General features: G+C 38.0%; 1 protein-coding gene across 5 annotated transcripts in view; it reads left to right on the top strand.

The window, feature by feature from the left end:
* Window positions 1-23,170, top strand: part of dlg4a (discs, large homolog 4a (Drosophila)) — a 205,046-nt gene that overhangs the window by 142,068 nt on the left and 39,808 nt on the right. The window lies entirely within an intron of this gene.

Below are 23,170 nucleotides of genomic sequence, written 5' to 3'. Positions count from 1 at the left end.
TGCTCCCTCTGACTATATTGTCCTTGTATCCTATTCTAAAGAAAAGGAAGTTATGCAGCCATCTTTGTCTGTAAATCTTGATATTTCAATAAAAAATAAAAAACTCCGTCCGATACTTTGACTCTGACTTCCTGTAATGAGAGCTGTCAATCAAAGTACAAAGATGTCCCTGTGGTTGTGATTACGATTAAAGTGACCAATCATAAGAGGGTCAGTGCCCTCCTTGGTTCCGCCCCCAAATTGTCAAAAGTCATGTAGACTCGAGGGAGCAGAAATCAGCTAAGCGAGCAGAAATCCACTGCGCGAGCAAAACAGCACTCCGCGAGCAGAAGCCCGCTGCGAGCGAGCAGGATTCCACTGTACAAGCAGAGTTAACCTATGAGAGTATGCCAGGCGCTCGCTCGCAGCTACCTGTACACCTCTCGGTTGTTGAATTTGTGCGCGAGTACTTTTATCATGCCAGCTGAAGGTTCATTTTTGCGCGTGTGAAATAACATAATGTGCTCGTGAGCATGTCTTACACGCTCATAACTTTTGACTAAAAAATAACGCCATATATGTCCGTTTGAATATATGTGCGCAGGTTTATAATTCCTTACAATCCATGCCTAAACAAACTACTTGTCTATAAATTTTGATGCAGAATTTTTATTTTATCTTATTACTTTGGGTAGGTACGCGAACCGAAAAATTCCACAACGCTTTATCTGTAGAGTGGCATAGGGATCCTCCATAGGGAGAGGCTAGTTGGCACTTCAGCACTGCATTGTCATCGGGTCCAGGCGAAAGTCCTTCGTCAGATCTGGAAACGGCCTGGATCCAGCAGGCTGCGGGAAAACCTCGGGATAAACAAAGACACTAAAATTAGCGTAGATGCCATTCTTCTTATGATGTAACGAGTACATCAGGATATGAGGGCAGTGTTCCCAGTTCCGGCTGACCTAATCTAAGCAGCCTAATATTAAATTATAGAAGTCTATAGAGTGTTATGTGAATGCAAGGTCAAAGAGATGTGTTTTTAGTCTAGCTTTGAACTGACAGACTGTGTCTGCTTCCTGGACAATGTTAGGAAGATTGTTCCAAAGTTTTGGTGCTAAATAGGAAAAGGATCTACCGCCAGCAGTCGATTTATATATTCTAGGTATTATCAACTGGTTTTGAGTTTTGAGATCGCAATAGACGTGAAGGACTATAATGCGTTAAGAGCTCGCTCAAGTACTGGGGAGCTAAACCATTTAGTGCTTTGTAAGTAATCAGCAATATTTTAAAATATATACGATGTTTAATAGGGAGCCAATGCAGTGTTGACAGAACACTAATATGGTCGTACTTCCTGGTTCTGGTAAGAACTCTAGCGGCTGCGTTTTGAACTAGCTGTAGTTTGTTTATTAAGCGTGCAGGGCAACCACCCAGTAGAGCATTACAATAATCTAGCCTTGATGTCATGAACGCATGAACTAGTTGTTCCGCATTTGTCAATGAGAGCATATGACGTAATTTAGATATATTTTTAAGATGGAAAAATGCGGTTTTACAGACACTTGACACATGACTTTCAAATGAAAGATTGGTATCAAAGAGCACACCCAGGTTCCTAACTGACGACGAAGACTTAACAGAGCAGCCATCAAGTGTTAGACGGTATTCTAGGTTATTACGTGTGGAAGTTTTTTGTCCAATAATTAGAAATCTCTATTTTTTCAGAATTTAGTAGTAGGAAATTACTAGTCATCCAATTTTTAACATCAACTATGCATTCCGATAATTTTGTGAATTGGTGAGTTTCGTTAGGTTTGGAAGAAATATAGAGCTGAGTATCATCAGCATAACAGTGAAAGCTAATTCCATGTTTCCTAATGATATCTCCTAAAGGTAGCATGTACAGAGTGAACAGCAACGGTCCTAGTACTGAGCCTTGTGGTACGCCATACTGAACTTGTGATCGATAAGACATCTCTTCATTTACTGCTACAAACTGATAGCGGTCAGATAAATATGATTTAAACCATGCTAATGCAATTCCACAAATGCCAACATAGTTTTCTAGTCTATTTAAGAGAATGTTGTGGTCAATGGTGTCAAATGCAGCACTAAGATCAAGTAACACTAATAGAGAGATACAACCACGATCGGATGATAAGAGCAAATCATTTGTGACTTTAATGAGAGCAGTCTCAGTGCTATGGTGCGGTCTAAATCCTGACTGGAAATCCTCGCAGATACCATTTCTTTCAAGAAAGGAACACAGTTGTGAGGATACTGCCTTTTCTAGTATCTTTGACAGAAAAGGTAGATTTGAGATCGGCCTGTAATTGACTAATTCTGTAGGATCAAGTTGCGTTTTTTTAACAAGCGGATTAATCATAGCCAGCTTAAAGGTTTTTGGTACGTATCCTAGAGACAAAGATGAATTAATGATGTTAAGAAGAGGATCTATGACTTCTGGAAGCATCTCTTTCAGTAGTTTAGTCGGTATAGGGTCTAACATACATGTTGTCGATTTAGATGAATTAACGAGTTTGCAAAATTCTTCCTCTACTATGGCAACAAATGAATCAAGTATGGCAACAAATGAATCAAGTATGTCTCAGTAGGTTCACTTATTTCTAGAAATATTCCTTTGTCTTTTTACTTTTTCTGTGACATGGATAAATTGCAGGCTTTACAAGCTGTCTTAATAAGGGAAGAGAGATGGAAAGAAGATAGTGAAGATAGAGTGTGGATAAATGAGCAGATGTTTGGTATAATGAGAGGACGAGTCTGATTTTGTGGTGTTGATGAAAGCAGCTTCTGTTTGTGGGAGGAGAAGAACAGCACATCTGTCTGCTGCTCACTGACCTCAAGAACATTACACTTCTACTACTAAACTTTTTAATGCTTTTGAAAGAACTCTCTTTTGCTCAAATGATTTGATCAAAGGATATAGTTAAGACAGTCATATTGTGAAATATTATCAACATTTAGAAAACTGTTTTCTATGCGAATATATTTTAAAATGTAATTTATTCCTGTGATCAGCATCATTAATCTCCAGTCTTCAGTGTCACATGATCCTTCAGAAATCATTCTGATTTGCTGCTCAAGAAACATTTCTGATTATCAGGGGTGTGAAGTAACGAATTACAAATACTCACATTACTGTAATTAAGTAGTTTTTTTCAGAAATTGTACTTTTTTGAGTAGTTTAAAAATTGTGTAATTTTACTTTTACTTGAGTACATTTTAAGTGATGTATCGGTACTTTTTCTCCGCTATTTTCCTTCTGTTTGTGGTCGTTACTCGTTACATATGCTTGTTTTAGCCTAATTTCATCTTATTTTTATCCATCAACGTGTTTGGATTGAGTAATCGGTCTCGTGACTGTTATCAAATCAAATTAAGCATAGAAAAATGTAACCGCCTATTCCTGCTGTTACTCGTGACTGCTGTGGAAGTGCATTCTTCACGCATCAATTCAATCCAGATATCAGCGTCTTCCTCTAATATGCTAAGGTACATTTCACATTTCTGCTTAATATGATATTTATATAGGCTGGCCTGTCTAAATGGCCTAACATTTGGTCTGAGGTTGGGGGTATTGCGTGACGAGTTCATAATGCTGTGAATTCCCGCTCCCATTTACTTCACAATCACATTATAGAGAGACGCGCGTCACGATCTGTGCACTGCCGCGTCTCACGCTCGCCATGCCGCCAGATTCAGAATCAGTGCACTCTATGAACCATGGCGTTAACTTGAACTGCATTTATTCTGTCAGTCTGTGACTAACGTTACAGCTCGTTAATAAACAACGTTTTTTGATTGATCCATTATACAATCCGTCTTCATTTGGCAAGTGCACTTGCGCAAAAACATTTTTCATGTTGAACTTTTGTTTTTTTGTGTGTGGATGCTGCTGATAAAACAGCTTCGCCGAGACTACAAAGAGACATGCGTGTGTGTGTTTGTTTGTTTGTTTGTTTCTTTTGTAAAATTTTCCTGGATATAACTTCCCTATTTAATGCACAATTTTCCTTACAAATTACATTATCAGCATTACAATGTGAGTAAATGTAGCCGTGTAAAATGTAAGGGATGATGACACCCTTCTAGAACAATGTGCATTTACGTTTAAATTCTAACATATTTAATAACATGGAATTAAAGTGTGTAATTAGTGTTAGCTCACTATCTTAGCCTTTTTCAGTGCATTAGGTGAGGTAATCTGATAATATTAGTGATTCTCATTTATCAAAACACTAACATTGGTACCGTTTTGGAGAGAAATTGGGTATTTTTTAATCTCTCTATTTAACCCATCTCATGGTGTGTGATGCTGAACTATCATATGAGTTTCTAAAGGTTTTTGAATTCTTTGAACAGTTATGAATATTGATATTTTATGTGCAACAATAGCATGCTCAGGCCCAGTTTCTTTTCGCCTAATTTTAAATGCCTTTTCCCCCCAAATAATATGATTTAAATGGTGATGAGTGTACTGATTTGATGCATTTTAAAAAGATGGATGATATATATTCTTCAATCCTTCAGACAAAGAAGAAAATATAATGTGAATTACAGTATGTGCAATTTTTTTTAATTTATAAATTGTAGTGCACAGTGTTTATTATAAGGTGTAGAATCCGCAGCTCATTACTCACTACTCACTACTCATGAGTACTTTTAAATAAGCTACTTTTTTACTCTTACTCAAGTAGTTTTTTGGACAAGTACTTTTTACTCTACTCACACTACATTTTTTGGAATGTAATGGTACTTTTACTTGAGTATGTTTTTTCAGTACTTTTTCCACCACTGCTGATTATTATCAATGTAGAAAACGGTTGTGCTGCTTTATAAAATGTGTAAAATCATTTTTGATTGTTTGTTTTTTCAGTACTTTTATTCCATGCTGAATAAAAAAAACATACTGAACCCAAACTTTTGAACAGTAGTGCACATGGCGTGTAACAGATAACATTACAAACACAGTTTTCTACATTGTTGTCATGTGATCCAGTTATTTTGCCAGTTTTGTTAAATGAAAAAGGAAGGGTAAGGAGGTAGTTTTGTTTCTTTATTATTCAATCAAAAAATATATTTTCAATTAAAAAAAACCTTCACTTCAATAAAAAAAAACTTTTCAATCCAAGAAATAAAGTATTTGAATCCAAAAATATATTTGAGACTCAAAAAAATACATTTGAACACTGCTTTTCTTTGATTGAAAATGTTTTCTTTGATAGAAGTCCGTTTTGTTTTGTTTAAAGCAACCTTTTTAATTGAAGTAACTAGGGATGGCCCGATACCATTTTTTTTCAAACCGATACGAGTACGAGCATTTACATTTGTGTACTTGCCGATATCGAGTACCGATACCGATATTTCTACCGCAAAAGTAACTATAGGCTCCCAGAAAAGAAGACAGAAGACTATTTTAGAACACAGGTTAGAAGACTGTTTTTATTTTCTTCTCTGCTTGTTTTAACAAGTCTAAAAATAAATAATAATGAGTAAAATAATAAATGTATTAACACACAAACCACTGTTAATTTAACATAAAAGCAAGCAGTTACTGCGTGCATGGTCTGACATGACTGAATGCGCCCAAAGTGCGCTCCCTTAATAGTCTAATTCCTAAAAAGCTGACAGTTCATCGCGATCTCACACATCTGTTATTATCAATGAAGCTGACTGCACAATGAATCTTTCATAATATCCACACTTTGTTTGTTATAATTAGAGGATTTGCCAGCATACAGAATTCAGCACTGAACAAAAAAGTTTTGAGCGGTGAGGGGAGTCTATCTTAAATGCTTCTGATTAGCCATTGCGTTCAAGAAATCAACACACATGTCTGTGATTGGCTACATCGCTCAACGCTGCAAACATGTTATGAATAGAAACTCTGGCCTGTAAATCGTTTCTATTTTGTTTTAGTTGTTCTTCTTGCTTTTCTGCAACAGATGAATGAAAATCTATTAGTTTTAATATGTTGTATTCATAGTTATGTCTAGTTTGCGGGAGTCCCGCGGATCGTTTTATTCTCCCGGAACCCGCACACACAGAGTGAGTGCATTACCGCCCGCGCCCGCGCTCGCACTCGGCCATCAGATCTAGTGCCGCGCCGCACTCTTTTGCGTTGGGAGTGCACGTCCCTATGCCTCAGTTCACCTCGACAAAGCACTCGCGGCGGCCAGTTTCGTTTCGCAAAATGTATGTGGTATCGGGGCGTGGTATCGGCGAATTTTTATGAGTACGAGTACGAGTATATGAGGACAGTATCGACCCGATCCCCGATGCCAGTATCGGTATCGGGCCATCCCTAGAAGTAACATTGTTTTTTGATTGGACCATATAATAGGTAGGACATTTGTGTCTTTATCATTCAATCAAAAAAGAAGTTGCTTCAAACAAACAAACAACAGAATCAATAAAAAAGTCACTTCAATGAAAAGATAAACATTTTCAAATATAGAAAAAAGTTTTTGAATGCAAATAAAATATTTGAGACTCCAAAAATTGCATTTGAACACTTTTTTTTTTTTTTTTTGAAAATGTTCTCTTTTATTGAAGTAATCTTTTTTGTGTTTGGGCCATACATGGGTAGGACATTTGTGTCTTAATCATTCAATTCCAAGAAAGTTGTTTCAATCAAAAAAAAAAAAATTCAATCAAAGAAAAAACTGTTCAAATGCAAAAGAAAATTACTCCTTGAATAAAAAAAGTATTGAAGAGAATGTGTTTTTTCGTTGTTTTTGTTTTTTTTATTTGAAGTGAAAAAAATGTAGAAGTTCAAATTGTTTTGATTGAATCATTTTTTTTAAGTGAAAACAATTTAGAAGTTCAAATTGTTTTGATTGAAAAAGTGAAAAAAGTGTTGAAGTTCAGATTTTTTTCGTTTGAATCGCTTTTTTTTTTTGAAGTGCAAAAAGTTTTGAAGCTCAAATTTTTTTGATTGAATCATTTTGACACAAACGTTCCGCATTGGGCGGGTGCTTCTCTATTGGTCAGAAATGTTTGATTGACAAGTGTCTACACCAACGACATCTTTCTGACAAAGAAGTCATGTTCGCCACTCGCCAGCAAGCTTTTTGCAAGCAAGTGGAGGGAGTGGAACTTCACGTTGAGGAATTTTTTGATGGTGTTAGGTTAGATATCTAAATATATTCAGGCAGGATAGCAAAGTAACCCCCCCCCAAACCCCCCCCCCCCCCCCCCCCCACCACAGCAGCTTGCTATGTGCTAGTGCTGTCTTATGTTCTACTAAGTAACGTCATTAGTGCTCAAAGAACAGACAAATGCCCACAGCGCTGTCAGTTTAGTAGATGTTTTAGTTTTAGTATCTAGATAGATTTGGATAGATAGATAAAATGGAGGCTCCCCAGAAGAGATGCCGTACATCTGTGGTGTGGGAGCATTTCCATTTAGAAACCCCAAATAAAGTGAGATGTGTATTGTGATCGGCAGCTCGCCTACTGCAACAATACATCATCCATGATGCGCCATTTGAGGAGCACTCATCCTGCCATTTTGCAGGGTGCAGAGGATGGCATTCCCCCCTGTACCTAGGCCTGCTACTGACACTGCTGGGCCATCTAAGCAAGGTATGCATAGATGTATCCATCACCATCAACATTATCACCATCACCATCAACATCAACACCAGTAGTAACACAGGGCATTTTATGGGAACTTTTTTTTACTCGTATCCATCAAACCCAGATGATACACAATGCTACAGCTGATGCCACAGTGGAATTGAAAAAATACATCAACGATGCGTATTTGCCCAGAACTCATGATCCACTAACTTACTGGAAAGAGAGAGCAGTAATCTTTCCTCATTTGTATGTCCTAGCTAAAAAATATCTTTGCATGCCAGCAACAAGTGTCCCTTGTGAGAGGATTTTTTCAAAGGCTGGAGAAATTATCTGTAAAAAAAGAAGTAGGCGAAGTCCTTCCACAGCAGAAAAATGTATATTTTTGAATAAAAATATGTAAAAAAGTGAGACATTGTGGCTTGATTTATTTTATTAATATTCATTTTGCAGGACCAAAATAACATTATGCACAGGGAGGAGCCTATAGGTTACAAGATTAACATATTAGAAAAGTACAATAATAAAAAAACAACAAATTTTCATGGCTCGTCAAGGTTGTTTCAGATCAACACCTGCAAGTGACCACTAGGTGTCACCGTTGAGACGGGTGTCGGATTGATTCGAAGCCTCGAAACAATATAGACCATTTGTTTCAACTGTTTCATTGCTTCACGAAGCCTCGAACTGACTATCACTAGCAAATATTGCGCGTGCATGTTGCTAACTCGCAACCGCTGCGCTCTCACTACAGCGGAACTACGGCAACCGTGGAAGCTCAAACAAGTCGCAGGACATAAAAATAGTAGACAAGTCTACTCTTTTTGAGCTAGTGTGTGCAGTGTGCACTCATTAGACAAACTGATATCAGTTTATGGATACGTATTTATGGATGGATAGATAGATTGATAGATAGATAGAATTAATGCACACACATAGATAAAGAAAAAAATAACAGATTGTTTAACTTGATGTATGATTGTGTATTTATTGTCATTTTCAACAATAGACAGCAAATACAAAATATGGAACAGATTATTCAATTCCTGAAAATAATCATGACCACAACTGCGTACATCACTTGGTTTTAGGGTGCTAGGTGCAAGATTGACTATAAACCAAAATTACAAATAATTGGAACACTCATTTGATCATCAGTTCACTACCCCTGTACTCGGCCGCTGCAAGGCTCACAGAGATAGATCTGTAGCTTCAGGATAACGAACTTCACGGCTGCTCCCTCCACTTGCTGGCAAAAAGCTTGCTGGCGAGTGGCGAACATGACTTATTTGTCAGAAAGATGTCGTTGGTGTAGACACTTGTCAATCAAACATGTCTGACCAATAGAGAAGCACCCGCCCACTGCGCAACGTTTGTGTCAAAATGATTCAATCAAAAAAAATTTAACTTCAAAACTTTTTGCACTTCAAAAAAAAAAGTGATTCAAACGAAAAAATCTGAACTTCAACACTTTTTTCACTTTTTCAATCAAAACAATTTGAACTTCTAAATTTTTTTCACTTCAAATAAAAAAACAAAAACAACGAAAAAACACATTCTCTTCAATTTTTTTTTATTCACGGGGTAATTTTTTTTTTGCATTTGAACAGTTTTTTCTTTGATTGAAATTTTTTTTTTTTGATTGAAACAACTTTCTTGGAATTGAATGATTAAGACACAAATGTCCTACCCATGTATGGCCCAAACACAAAAAAGATTACTTCAATCAAAGAGAACATTTTCAATAAAAAAAAAAAAGTGTTCAAATGCAATTTTTGGAGTCTCAAATATTTTATTTGCATTCAAAAACGATTTTCTATATTTGAAAATTTTTATCTTTTCATTGAAGTGACTTTTTTATTGATTCTGTTGTTTGTTTGTTTGAAGCAACTTCTTTTTTGATTGAATGATAAAGACACAAATGTCCTACCTATTATATGGTCCAATCAAAAAACAATGTTACTTCAATTAAAAAGGTTGCTTTAAACAAAACAAAACGGACTTCTATCAAAGAAAACATTTTCAATCAAAGAAAAGCAGTGTTCAAATGTATTTTTTTGAGTCCCAAATATATTTTTGGATTCAAATACTTTATTTCTTGGATTGAAAAGTTTTTCTTTTATTGAAGTGAAGGTTTTTTTAATTGAAAATATATTTTTTGATTGAATAATAAAGAAACAAAACTACCTCCATAGAAGGGGACGTTTAAAATCGTGAATGATATCAAATCCTGTTTGTGCATCACAGGAAAATGAAAGGTTATTGTGAGTAAATTGCATTGTGGGATATACATTATACACAAATTATTTACTTGTAGTTGTCTCCCGTAATAAGATCAGATAGAAGAAATGTGGTTACATTTTATTTTAATTATACATTTACATACTGAGTAATAATAATTAAGAACATGGGGTTAGGATTAGAGTTAGTTGCATGTAATTATGCTTAATTTACTGTTATTACTACAGTTAGTACATCTAACATTTGTCACAAGGACACAGTAAAATTAAGTGTTACAGAAACATTTATAAATGAACATAAATTAACTACAATATTATTATTAAAGCGATAGTCAAATTGGATTGGATTAGCCATTTGCAAAGCATTTGTAAATTGACTATAAACGCACACATATCCCCTATTCTGTTTGAAACATCCTAATATTCGCTGCTGGCAGAATTGTTCATTCCACTCATTAATAATAAATGATTTTAATCTGCTTCCCATCATGCCCAATAACACCCCGGACATGGTAAAATCACGGTAACACGCAGCCTTTCCGCAGCTTCATCGCAAGTCTTTTGAAAAATACCAATAATATTTCATTGTTGCATTGTTGTCAATTTGTAACAGACAGGAAAAGAGAAATGAAAGGAGAAGGAGTGGAGTAATGGTTTGAGAGAAGGAGGCAGATTTCATGCTTTAGCTACAGAGCATCTTCTCATGCTAATAAAGCACAACACATCACCAGAAAACCCCGAAAGAACAAGAGAGAGCTGAGAGGAAGATGAAGGGGAATAAGGTGCAGAGAGAGAGAGAACAATGCTGCGTTCTTACCACACACACACACACACACACACACACACACACACACACACACACACACACACACACACACACACACACACACACACACGTGCGCCACAATTCAATCCAGCTTCTCATTTCAGAATATTCAGAATATATTTTTATTTTCAACGTAGTGTTTATTGCCTAAAACAGTCTGGCTCATCCATTAGTTTCAAGCAGTTATAAAATACCTGCCTTTATGAATAAGAAGTGCACTTTAGCATAGTATACAGTACTTTTATACTTAATAGAGCCCACTTATTAGGGGAATAATATACTTAGAACATAATTAAGAACATAATTAAGTGTGAACTGAATGTAATGTTTTCGGACACTTAATTGCATGTTAATTCCAATTAGATCAAATGTATTATAGTTTAAATTGATATTAAATACAATTAGCCCCCCCCCCCCCCCCCCCCCACCAACACAATGGTTTCATAGGTGCACTGGAACAATCATTCATATAAACGAATTAAACTTTGGTTTACAAAGACGTGAAACTCACCGAGTGGTCTGTGGTGTTCACTGATATGCTCACGCAAAAATCGCTGCAAAAGATGCTTTCCATCAGGTGTTTTACCATTCGTTGTAAAACTGTGGACCTATTTTTCCAAACGCCTCACAACCGGAACATTCTTCCAAAAACTACGATAAAACCTGTTGGAAAGCATCTTTTGCAGCGATTTTTGCGTGAGCATATCAGTGAACACCCCAGACCACTCGGTGAGTTTCATAGTGTTTAACAGTGGAATTTCTGGTGAAAAACTACATTACCCATGATACTGTACAGAAAACTATACCAATCAGATAGACAGGAATAAAACAACAATTTCCATAAGAGCTCTTAAACCCCGTCCACTCCCATGATGCACTGCGAATGACATAATCACGTTGGTCTCCCTACGCTTTCAAAATACAGAAATTTTTGTGCATATTATATATTGTTTTTATACATATAATCAACATTTGTAAATGAGTAGTTATATATTTCTCCATTGTTTTAAATTCCGTTATGCTGTTCTCAATGCTTCATGGGATTGATAATTAAATACTTGTGCTTTAGTATGTCAGTCAACGCATCAAAATAAATACTTCTTTAAAGCACAACAAAATATTAAAACACAATGAATGTGTACTGTCTTCAAGTACACTTAAGTGACCGTCATAAACTGTGGTTTTAAACAAGCATGATGATGATGAAGATGAAGGGACAATTTCAGAAACTACATAGTCTTTATTTACAAAATTAAAACACAAAATAACAGAAGAAAAGCTAACCACACATAAACGTGAACGAGAACATGACCATGAGAAACTGAAGCATAGTATATATGCAGGCTACAAGCTAAGAAAACTAGATGAGAAACAGGTGAACCAAATCAATCAGTAACCATAGCAACTAACAGTCAATGTGAACATAGGGAACGGGAATTTAACAGAAGTAAACGCAGGAAATAAGGCACAATGCAAACATAAACAATTGTGACAGTGACCTTTTATTTCCTTATTATTTTATCTGCAAGAACAGTTCAAAAAAGATACATACAAGAGGCGTACATTTAAATGCAATTAAGCACACTTCTTTTTCACAAGGGTAATGTGCAGTTCGCACACTCGTCTTTAGAAGTAGCCTAATATACAAAGGATGTACAGTATATGTGTATTGGATTGGACATCCATAAAAAACGTTTGCTTTGTTTCCATGTTATTTGTTCAGGATCAGAACAGTCTCGCCCGCAGCACACAGACACACACTCACACACTCCTCCCTGTGGCTGCATGGAAACGTTCATCTCTCTGAGATCCACTGGCAATCGGACCCGTGGCGTGGGGCACTGAACACTTGAATGAGTTTCTGTCAGCGTGTGTAGTTGAGTGTGTGTTAATGTGATCATGTGGGCGGCTGCTGCGCTCTGTAATAAAAGCCAGTAGTCTTGAAAAGAGCTGGAAGGCATAACTGCTTGTGTGTGTGTGTGATCATATTTATTGGCAAGCAAGAGAGGTGCTAGCAGATGTTACAGCTGTAAATTGCTTGTAGTGTGAGAGTTGTAAGTGTGAGAGGTTAGTGAACTTTGTAGTACAGCATATCAGGTGATGTATGTGCTGTTTACTGTTACATTGTTTCAGTGGAAAGACCCGTAAAACTGTGTTCAGTATCGGACAAATCTTGGCTGTTTGGAGTGGAATACTGGAGTACTGCAGTGTGTGTGCGCGTGTATGTAAGTGTGTGCGTGTGTGTACATTTCAAACAGTATGTTCAGGGCCGCATTAAGAGCTCACTGGGCCCCAGGGCTATGAGTTACTGCAGGCCCCCCCCCCCCCCACCACTTTAGGTCACCAACTACAGAGAGAAACCCCACATATATCGTATAAAGTAATCAAATACATAGTTTTCACTATAAATTCAACATTCTTTCTTATTTATTTTACAAAAGTGATTCAGTCAAGGGCAGTAATTCCTTCTGATGTTTGATTAACATTATTGACACAAATGGCGACAGCAGCTTTATTAGCAGCTTCTGTCACTTTAAGACCTCAGGGTCGGAACTCAAGTGCGCTGGGCAAAAACCGTCTCAAGTTCACCATGGTCTCAAAACTAGCATTTACAAAATGAATTCTCTCCCACTGCTTCTTACTGTGCCTGAGCAGTTTAAAATAATTTATTTAAAATAATAAAACACAATGCTTAAAAACGCGTTTAAATTATAAACTTACATCATGATGGCGCAGCAAAATTGACATATTTCTACCAGATATATTATCGCCAGCCCTTTAGGCGAATATAGAGTTTGATCAAACCAAAAAAGCAATATCATACATCCATCAAGTTAACCAGATAACTTGGGGATTTTACTGAGCAGCTCATGTTTCCTCTGCTGTTCAGCTTTTTAAAAAAATCCTTTTTTGAGCCCCACTCAAACATGTTTTTTTTAAGATTACATTTTTAGCTATGCTATCGAAGACGAAGATATTGCGTGACAATTTTAAGAATAGTCTTGAATGAAGTGAAGAGTGGAGGCGATTGATTGGTTGATGCGTATATTCTAATAAGGCGCAGGCAGCCATCATCTGATAGGCCTACGTGCAGCAGCAGGTCGGTCGTTCACAAGTTAAATATACATTAAATGTGTTTGACTGGTATATCAAATTAAAACGTGATGTTTCAATTCACCATGCCCTGCTGCCCAAGGGGGTTTGATTGACAGGCGACCTGACCAATCATAACGCCGAATGCTCAATTTTGTCCGACAACAAAGCTGTCAGTAGATTAACTTCGGTGGACTTGAATTTGAAAAACGGTATTGTTTAAATTACTTAAATGACAATATTTGAGGGTTGAGACTTTGTTTCATATCAACAGTAAGCTGCTCTGAGCTCTCTCTTGTACGTTGGCGCGTAGTCACTCAGTGTAACGTCAGTCTTTGCCCCGCAATGTATTTTTCACTGCGTGAGTGAGAACATGATGTGCGTGACTCGTGAGAGCCGCCTGGCTTGTCACGTAGTAACTAAAAAAGGCGGGTCTTTGCGAACGGTCACTATAACATTAATGATAATGATTCCATGATAATACATGGAATATACAGCAAAGCGCCACTAAATAAAAGGGCTAATTTGTGGGGGGCGTGGTAAGGCTTTGGCAATCAGATGGCTAGTAGTAGTCAACCCCTCCTTGCTCGGGCCCGGGGCTTTAGCCTGCCTAGCCCTATTGTTAATGCGACCATGAGTATGTTACATTGTTGTCAAATTATGTTGCTTGTCTACTTTTTCTAGGAGATAAAAATGTGGAAGTTTTGGGTCAGTACGATTTTTTTCTTTTATTTGAAAGAAATTCAAATTTTTAACATTGATAATAATCAGAAATGTTTCTTGAGCAGCAAATCATCATATTAGAATGATTTCTGAAGGATCATGTGACACTGAAGACTGGAGTAATGATGCTGAAAATTCTGCTTTCATTACAGAAATAAATTGCACTTCAGGGTTTCCCATACGTTCATTTATTTGTGGCGGCCTGCCACAATATCAACACTGACCGCCACACATTGATTTTCAATTGTTCATTTTTTTTTTTTTTTATTTTTTTTTTCTAAGCCTATTTAAAATCGTATTTGATTGCAGAGCGCCGTAGCGCATTCGCGCAGCACTACCTCTCGCTCGCCCCTCTCTCTCTCTCTCTCCCTCATGGAACACCGCTGCACAAATCTGTCCAACACAGCGCTGTCAATGTTGGAGACCCAGCTTTAAAAAAGTTATTAGCCAGCATGCAAGGAGCCTAGCTAGTAAGGAGAGCTAAGTTATTATTAGAATACACTGGATTTTCGAGGATCGCACGCTGTATATAGCTGGTAGTCAATATCGATGCACGTGCGCAAGAAGTGACGTCACCCGACATCGCTTGGAGCACCTTTAAAATAACTGTTTTCTATGTGAATATATTTTAGAGTAGTACAGTTTTTGCTGTATTTTTTATCAAATAAATGCAGCCTTGGTGTAGCGTGATGACACCAGACCATTCTCAGTTGTAACTGTGTGTGTCTGGGTAAGGTTCATTCACAGCCCATTTCCAAAGAGAAATTTCAAAAAAAATTCTGGGTAAGGTTCATTCACAGCCCATTTCCAAAGAGGCGTCACCAACGGACGTCACTCAAGTGCCTCTGGGCGTAATTGGATAGACCTAAAATCAATCAGAGCAATGAAGGAGATGACGCTTCAACGTCACTGCGCTATTGTCATCGTGTAAAGCCCGCCTCAATGTTTGTGATTGGTGCCTCGATTTGGAAAAATTGGAAATGGGCTTGAATGAGCTCTTGTTCGTCATGGTTTTCCCAGGCTAGCCTTGGTGAGCAGCAGAGACTTCTTTCAAAAATCTTTAAATCTTACCGACCCCAAACGTTTGAACTGTAGTACAGCAGCTCATTAAGGTATCTCTTGTGTAATGTGCTGACTGTGCACAGTCTTTACTACATCCTGCAAAAGTAGTTCAAGTAATACCATAGTATATTCCCAAACATAGCTAAACACACTCTCTCTCTATCTCTCTCTCTCTCTCTCTCTCTCTCTCTCTCTCTCTCTCTCTCTCTCTCTCTCTCTCTCTCTCAATTCAATTCAATTCAATTCAAAGGGGCTTTATTGGAATGAAAGTTTTTGAAACAATGTTGCCAAAGCATATACAAAATATACAAATAAAATATATATATTATATATAAACATTTAACACAATGTTTGGATATATTTGTGTGTGTGTGTGTGTCGGTCACTCACTGCCCCTCAGGTTGTGGCATGTTTGTACATATTTGAGAAAGATAATTGATTAATTTTATTCAGGTCTTTGAAATTTGGGATTATATAGTTAAATTTGTTAAAGTAAAGGTTCCTTGTGTCTTTGAACGCTTCACATTGTAGGAGAAAGTGCATCTCTGTCTCAACCTCACCTGTCAAACAGTGATCACACGTTCTGTTTTCTTTTGGTTGCCATGATTTTTTGATCACTGAGCCTGTACCTGGTTAGGATCTGTCTCTGCTTTCTATCTCTGACAGTAGAGAGATATTCTGCTAATTTATAATCTCTTTTTAGGGTCAGATAACATTCTAGTCTACTTTGGCTTTTAGTTTCTTCTTTCCAATGTTCCGGATAGGTTTCTTTGCATTGTGCTATGATTTGCTTGACTCTGATTGGTGTTTGGAAGGCAGTGTTGTTCTGAGGCTGCTCAGAATGTCTCTGACGTGGGGCAGTTTGTCTGAGTACCAGTTGACATAGGTGACTCTTTTCTGGGCTCAGCTCCTGGGTTCGGAGGGCCTTGGAGTGAAGTGTGTCTTGGGGGCTGGATTTCAGGGGGTTAAAAAAGTTGAGTGTTCTCTTTTGGATGTTAATTATCAGTGGGTATCTGCCTAATTCTGCTCTGCATGCATTTGTTGGTTTGTTTCTGTGTACGTGTAGAATGTATCTGCAAAATTCTGCATGAAGAGATTCTGTTGGGTGTTTGTCCCAACGGGTATAGCTCTGATGACTGAGTGGACCCCATATTTCACTACCGTACAGCGCAATGGGCTGGATGACACTGTCAAATATTTTAAGCCAGATTTTAATTGGAATTTGGAAGTTATAGAATTTTCTTTTAATTGCATTTATAGCTCTTCGAGCTTTTTCTTTTAGTGCATTCACTGCCATGTTGAAACTCCCTGATGCTGATATGGTTATACCAAGGTAGGTATAGCTCATGCTGTGTTCAATGACATCAGTTTGTTTGAAATCAGTTTGTTTGTTGCCAATTTTAACAGCACACATATTTTCTAAATACATATATTAAACTTGATCATACATTTTGCCCCCTAAACCACACTGTAGAAGTCTGTAAAAGAGATCTTCATGCCAAATAGAATCAAAAGCTTTTCTGAAATCAATGAAACAAGAGAATATTTTACCATTTTTAGTTTGGTGTACATGTTTATTAATTAATGTGTGTAAGGTATATATATGATCAGTGGTGCGGTGTTTTGGGAGGAAACCAATCTGACTTTTACTTAAGATGGAGTGTTCCTCAATGAAATCTAGCATTCTTTTATTTAGAATGCTACAGAATAATTTGCCTAGACAGCTGCTGACAGAGATGCCACGGTAGTTATTAGGGTCTGATTTGTCCCCACTCTTATGAATGGGGGAAATGAGCCCTTTACACCAGATGTCAGGAAAACATCCTGACTTTAAGTCAAGTCAAGTCACCTTTATTTATATAGCGCTTTTTACAATACAGATTGTATCAAAGCAGCTTCACAGTGATAACATGAAAATAATATAACAGTTTGTTTCTAAAAGAAAATTGAGGCAACGTCCACCTTAAGCAAGGCAGATCAGTAATATTATTGAATATTAAATGTCCCCAACTAAGCAAGCCAAAAGCCAAGGCAACAGTGGCAAGGAACCAAAACTCCATCAGGTGACAGAATGGAGAAAAAAACCTTGGGAGAAACCAGACTCAGTCGGAGGGCCAGTTCTCCTCTGGCCAACGAAGGAACAGTGCATGATTTATGATTCGGGCAGCATTACAAGTCAGATTGGATCGGAACATTTAGAATATTTATCCATTTCCATCTTTTGGAAGTCCAAGTAATCACGCCGGTGTTGAGACGAGTTGTTGAGGATCAGTGCCGTCCACCATAGAGGGTCCATATCGCCGGTGTTGAGTCGTCTCTTCACAGGCTTTGTGATTGGCGTATCTGAAGTCTCTGTGAAAGGCTGGATACAAACTGGAGCTGACGAACGCCGTTTTTCTCGGGACTCGCGTCCCGAGATAACAGCAGAAAAGCAAAAAGGGAAAATAATTAGCGTAGCTGCTGTTCATAATGATTTCCATAACACGGGCGTAAATGATAAAAAACATGAAGACAGTGATTCTTGCGTCCCAGAGTCACCCCCCTCCGTCCCCCACTCAACTCAGCCCTGCTTACTGACCTCTACATCCCTCCTGCTGCTGAGACCCAACCACAATCTCACAATCTCTCCGCAACCCAACCATACGCGCTGACCCGTTTGACTAAGGCTGTCGAGCCCCACTGTCGTCGTTAATGCAGGTTCAGTGGCAACGGTTCCGTATGGCATACCAACTACCGCAAAACACAATATCTACCCAACCACCAGTCATTCACGCAATATACACAGGAACGTAATGACTGTAAATACTATGCAACTTATACAAATAACCTACAGACTCTTCAAGTTTTATAATATTAAATGCATTTGATCTGATTCAGCAGTGGTATAAAAGGTAAGCATTATGTAAATGCTTGGCTAAAGAGATGCGTCTTTAATCTAGTTTTAAACTGGGACAGCGAGTCAGAGCTTCGAACAATATCAGGAAGGCTATTCCAGAGTTTTGGAGCTAAATGTGAGAACGCCCTTCCTCCTTTAGTGGACTTAGATATCCTAGGAATGACCAGAAGCCTCGAATTTAGTGATCTTAAAGAACGTGATGGATTGTAGGGCGATAGAAGGTCCATTAAATACACAGGAGCTAAACCATTTAGGGCTTTATAGGTCAGTAATAGTACTTTGTAATTGATACGGAACTTGATAGGTAACCAGTGTAGAGATGATAAAATTGGTGTTATATGATCATATTTTCTTGACCTAGTAAGAACTCTAGCAGCTGCATTTTGCACTAACTGTAGCTTGTTTATTGAGGATGCAGGACAGCCAGCTAATATAGCATTACAATAATCTAGTCTCGAGGTCATGAATGCATGAACTAACTTTTCTGCATCAGAAACAGATAGCATGTTACGTAGCTTTGTAATGTTTCTAAGGTGGAAAAAGGCTGTTCTTGTAACATATGAAATATGATTTTCGAAAGACAAGTTGCAGTCTAGGATAACACCCAGGTCTTTTACTGTAGTGGATAAAGTAACTGGACATCCTTCTATATTAAAGTTGTATTGTAAGTGAGTTTGTGGGTAGTTTTTTGGACCAATAAGTAATACCTCCGTTTTATCTGAATTTAGTAGCAGGAAATTACGCGTCATCCAGCATTTTATATCTTTGAGACACTCTGTCAAATTTGATAAGTTAGTGTTTTCATCTGGCCGTGATGAAATATATAATTGAGTGTCATCAGCATAACAGTGGAAATTAATTGCATGTTTTCTTATAATATTACCAAGTGGGAGCATATATATTGAGAATAGCAGAGGGCCTAACACCGATCCTTGCGGCACTCCATAGTCTACTGACGTTATCTTTGATTTTTCCCCATTTAAACAGACAAAATGATAACGGTCTGATAAGTACGATCTAAACCAGCTTAATGCCTGTCCCTGAACACCAGTGTAGTTTTGTAGTCGATCCAGGAGTATTTTATGATCGATAGTGTCGAACGCAGCGCTTAGATCGAGTAGAACTAGTATTGAGATACAGCCTTGGTCAGAAGCTAAAAGTAAATCATTTGTAATTTTAACTAGCGCAGTTTCTGTGCTATGATGCGGTCTGAATCCTGACTGGAATTTTTTATATATCTCATTTTCTTGCAAGAAAGAGCACAATTGAGCGGACACAATTTTTTCTAGTATTTTAGACATAAATGGAAGTTTTGAAATGGGTCTGTAATTTGCTAAGTTATTTGGGTCTAATTGCGGTTTCTTAATGAGAGGTTTTATTACTGCCAGCTTGAATATTCTTGGAACATGACCTAAAAATAAAGACGAGTTAATAATATTGAGAAGAGGCTCTTCCACTACAGGTAACACTTCTTTCAGTAGTTAAGTGGGTATTGGATCTAATAAACATGTTGTTGGTTTCGATGCAATGATAAGTTTATTTAGCTCTTCCTGTCCTATAGTTGTAAAGCGGTGTAGTTGTTCCAGAGGGGCGATAATTGAGGCTGAATCATAAGACACCATAAAAGAGTGTACATTTACAATTGTGTTACGGATGCTTTCTATTTTCTCATTAAAGTAGTTCATAAAATCATTACTACTATACTGTAACGGAATATTTTGCTCTGGTGATGTCTGTATATTTGTTAGTCTAGCCACGGTGTTAAATAAAAACCTTGGATTATTTTGGTTATTTTCTATTAGTTTGTGGAGATGCTCAGCCCTGGCTGCTTTTAGAGCCTTTTTATAACGTGACATACTGTCTTTCCACGAGAATCTAAAGACCTCTAAATTAGTTTGTTTCCATTTACACTCTAAGTTACGAGTTTCTCTCTTGATAACATGCGTAGCACTGTTGTACCAAGGTGCTTTAGTTTTCTCTCTAACCTTTTTTAATCTAATTGGTGCAACAATATCTAATGTACTAGAGAAAATGGTGCTCAAACTGCTAGTCATTTCCTCTAGTTCATCTGTTTGTTTGGGTTCACTGAGCAGCTGAGATAGATCAGGTAAGCTATTTAAGAATCTATCTATAGTGGTTGGAACGATTGTTCTGCCTGGTCGATAACGTGGCGCAACATGACAAATTTCAGCAGTACGTATTATACAAGTTACCATGTGATGATCAGTGAGATCGTCACTTTGCGGTATAATATCTATATCAGTTGGATTGGTTCCATATGATATAAATAAGTCTAGTGTATGATTTAGACGATGAGTGGGACCACTGACGTTTTGCTTGACCCCAAAAGAGTTTAATAAATCTGTAAACGCAGTCCCTAACGCATCATTTTTGTTATCTACGTGTATGTTAAAATCTCCAACAATTATTGCTTTATCGGTATTGACCAATAGATCTGAGAGAAACTCTGCAAACTCTTTTAGGAAATCAGCATAGGGCCCTGGAGGTCTATATACAGTAGCCAAGGCTAGAGATAATAGGGATTTCTTTCTTACATCTAAGAGCGTAATATTTAGTACAAGTACTTCAAATGAATTAAACCTGTGACCTGTTTCCTGAATAACATTAAGAATATCTCTATAGATTGTTGCAACACCGCCGCCACGACCGATCAGACGGGGCTCATGCTTATAACAGTATCCTGGTGGAGTGGACTCATTTAGACCGAAATAATCATTTGGTTTAAGCCAGGTTTCAGTAAGGCAAAGTACATCGAAGCTATTATCTGTGACCATTTCATTTACAATAACCGCCTTAGGTGTGAGCGATCTAATGTTTAGAAGACCTAGTTTTAGAAATTGTTTTTGTTCACTGATATTTAGATTTTCAGGTTTAATTACAATAAGATTTTCCCTAGATCCTACAGTAGATTTATTATATGGCCTCACTAAACGAGGAATAGACACAGTTTCTATATAATGTTCTACACTACTTATTTCAATTAATTTGGCACAGCAAAGACTGTGATTTGGACTTTGATTTTCTAGTCATATGGTGTGTAACGTCTTGGAGATGTTGTCCGACAGAACAGCCGCTCCGATTCTGCTGGGGTGCAGGCCATCAGCACGGTAGAGCCTAGGTCGCTCCCAGAACAGATTCCAATTATTTACAAAGAGCAGTTTCTGTTCATTACACCATGACATTAACCATTCATTTAGTGCAAATAATCTACTGAACCTTTCCTGTCCTTGTCGGTACGTGGGAAGCGGTCCAGACACGATGATCGTTGCCTCAGGCGCTGTGCTGCGTACCGTCTCAATCAGGCTCTTGTAGTCCTTCTTCAGAACCTCCGTCTGCCGTAGCCTGATGTCGTTTACTCCCGTGGGCAGCACTACTGCTCCGACGCGCTCGTCACCGTTCAGGATCTCGGGAACCTGTGCGGCGACATCAAGAACACGAGCACCAGGAAAGCAGTGAGTCCGCACTGTAACCTTACCTGAGGTAGCGCGGACATGACGGACCATGGAACTGCCGATGATCACGGCGTCGTCGCGTTCCGACTCGCGAAGGGGGGAGAAGCGGTTCCGGGTGGAGATCTCGAAGACCGGGAGGGGCGGAGAGGTTCTTGCTCTGGTCCTGGCTCGTGTCTTTCGCTGTGGGATCACCCAGGGTCCATGGTGTTGTGTCGGTGCCGGAGTGAATGATGCCAGAGATGATCGCGTCCTCCTGGGCAGAGAAACGCACGGATTAGACGAAGTCGGAGTCAAAAAGTTACTAACCACTGACTTATGAGCATCGGCGCGTGACGTTTCAAGCGCTGATCGCCGATCCCGCAGCTCGGCTTGTTTCTCCAGCAGACCACGGATCTGTTTCTCCACCTATTCCAGCTCCAATCGTACCGAAATCAGCTCGAATGTGTCCTCACCTGCACTCAGAGGTAACGTTAGACACACATCCGATATGTTCGCCATTATAACAGATGAACAGTAAATTAGTAGTGATACTATCAATATCACTACTAATTTAGGAGTGAAATGCTGGATATAACCTTTAGAACAATATTGAACAGCTTTAACACTGCAGCCTGCATCTCTGGGGTGCTGCATTTTAGCAACTCGTTTTTAATGCTGTCTGGACCACAAGCTTTCCTCGGCTGGAGAGATTTTGTCTGTGTGATCAATTCTTCCCAAGTAATTGGAGAATCAAGAGGGTTTTGGTTGTCTTTAATTGTTTGTTCTAATGTTTGGAGTTTTTCTTTTATAAAATTTTGTTCTTGTCTAATTTGTTTAATTGGTATGTCTTTGTAAAGGTTTTCAAAATGTGTTTTCCAGATATCACCATTTTGAATGGGTAATGGTTGTTGTAGTTTTGTGTTGAACTTGTTCCACATATTCCAGAATTGATCTTGATTAATGGCGTTTTCAATATATTCAAGTTTCATGTGGGTATAATTTTGTTTTTTGTTCCTAATTGTACATTTGTATTCATTTAAAATGTCATTGTATCTAATGGGTAAGGCCGGGTTGTTTGGTTGGCGGTGTTTTTCATTTGCTATATTTCTAAGGTCCTTTCTGATGGTCTTGCATTCTTTATCAAACCATTTCTCAACATTTTCTCTTCTAATAGGCTTATTTTTCTGTTTTATGAGGTCAGCTCTGATAGCTGCCTTATGGAATATCGTGTAGATGTCATTAATCGCCCTGGTTTACACCATTTATGGTAGGCACATATTGAGTTTGGTCATATATGA

The sequence above is a fragment of the Siphateles boraxobius genome, unplaced genomic scaffold (assembly GCF_051911475.1).
Source record: "Siphateles boraxobius isolate OS27281-9 unplaced genomic scaffold, OSU_SipBor_1 56, whole genome shotgun sequence".
Classification (NCBI taxonomy): domain Eukaryota; kingdom Metazoa; phylum Chordata; class Actinopteri; order Cypriniformes; family Leuciscidae; genus Siphateles; species Siphateles boraxobius.
This window is presented reverse-complemented; position numbering and strand designations above follow the sequence as displayed.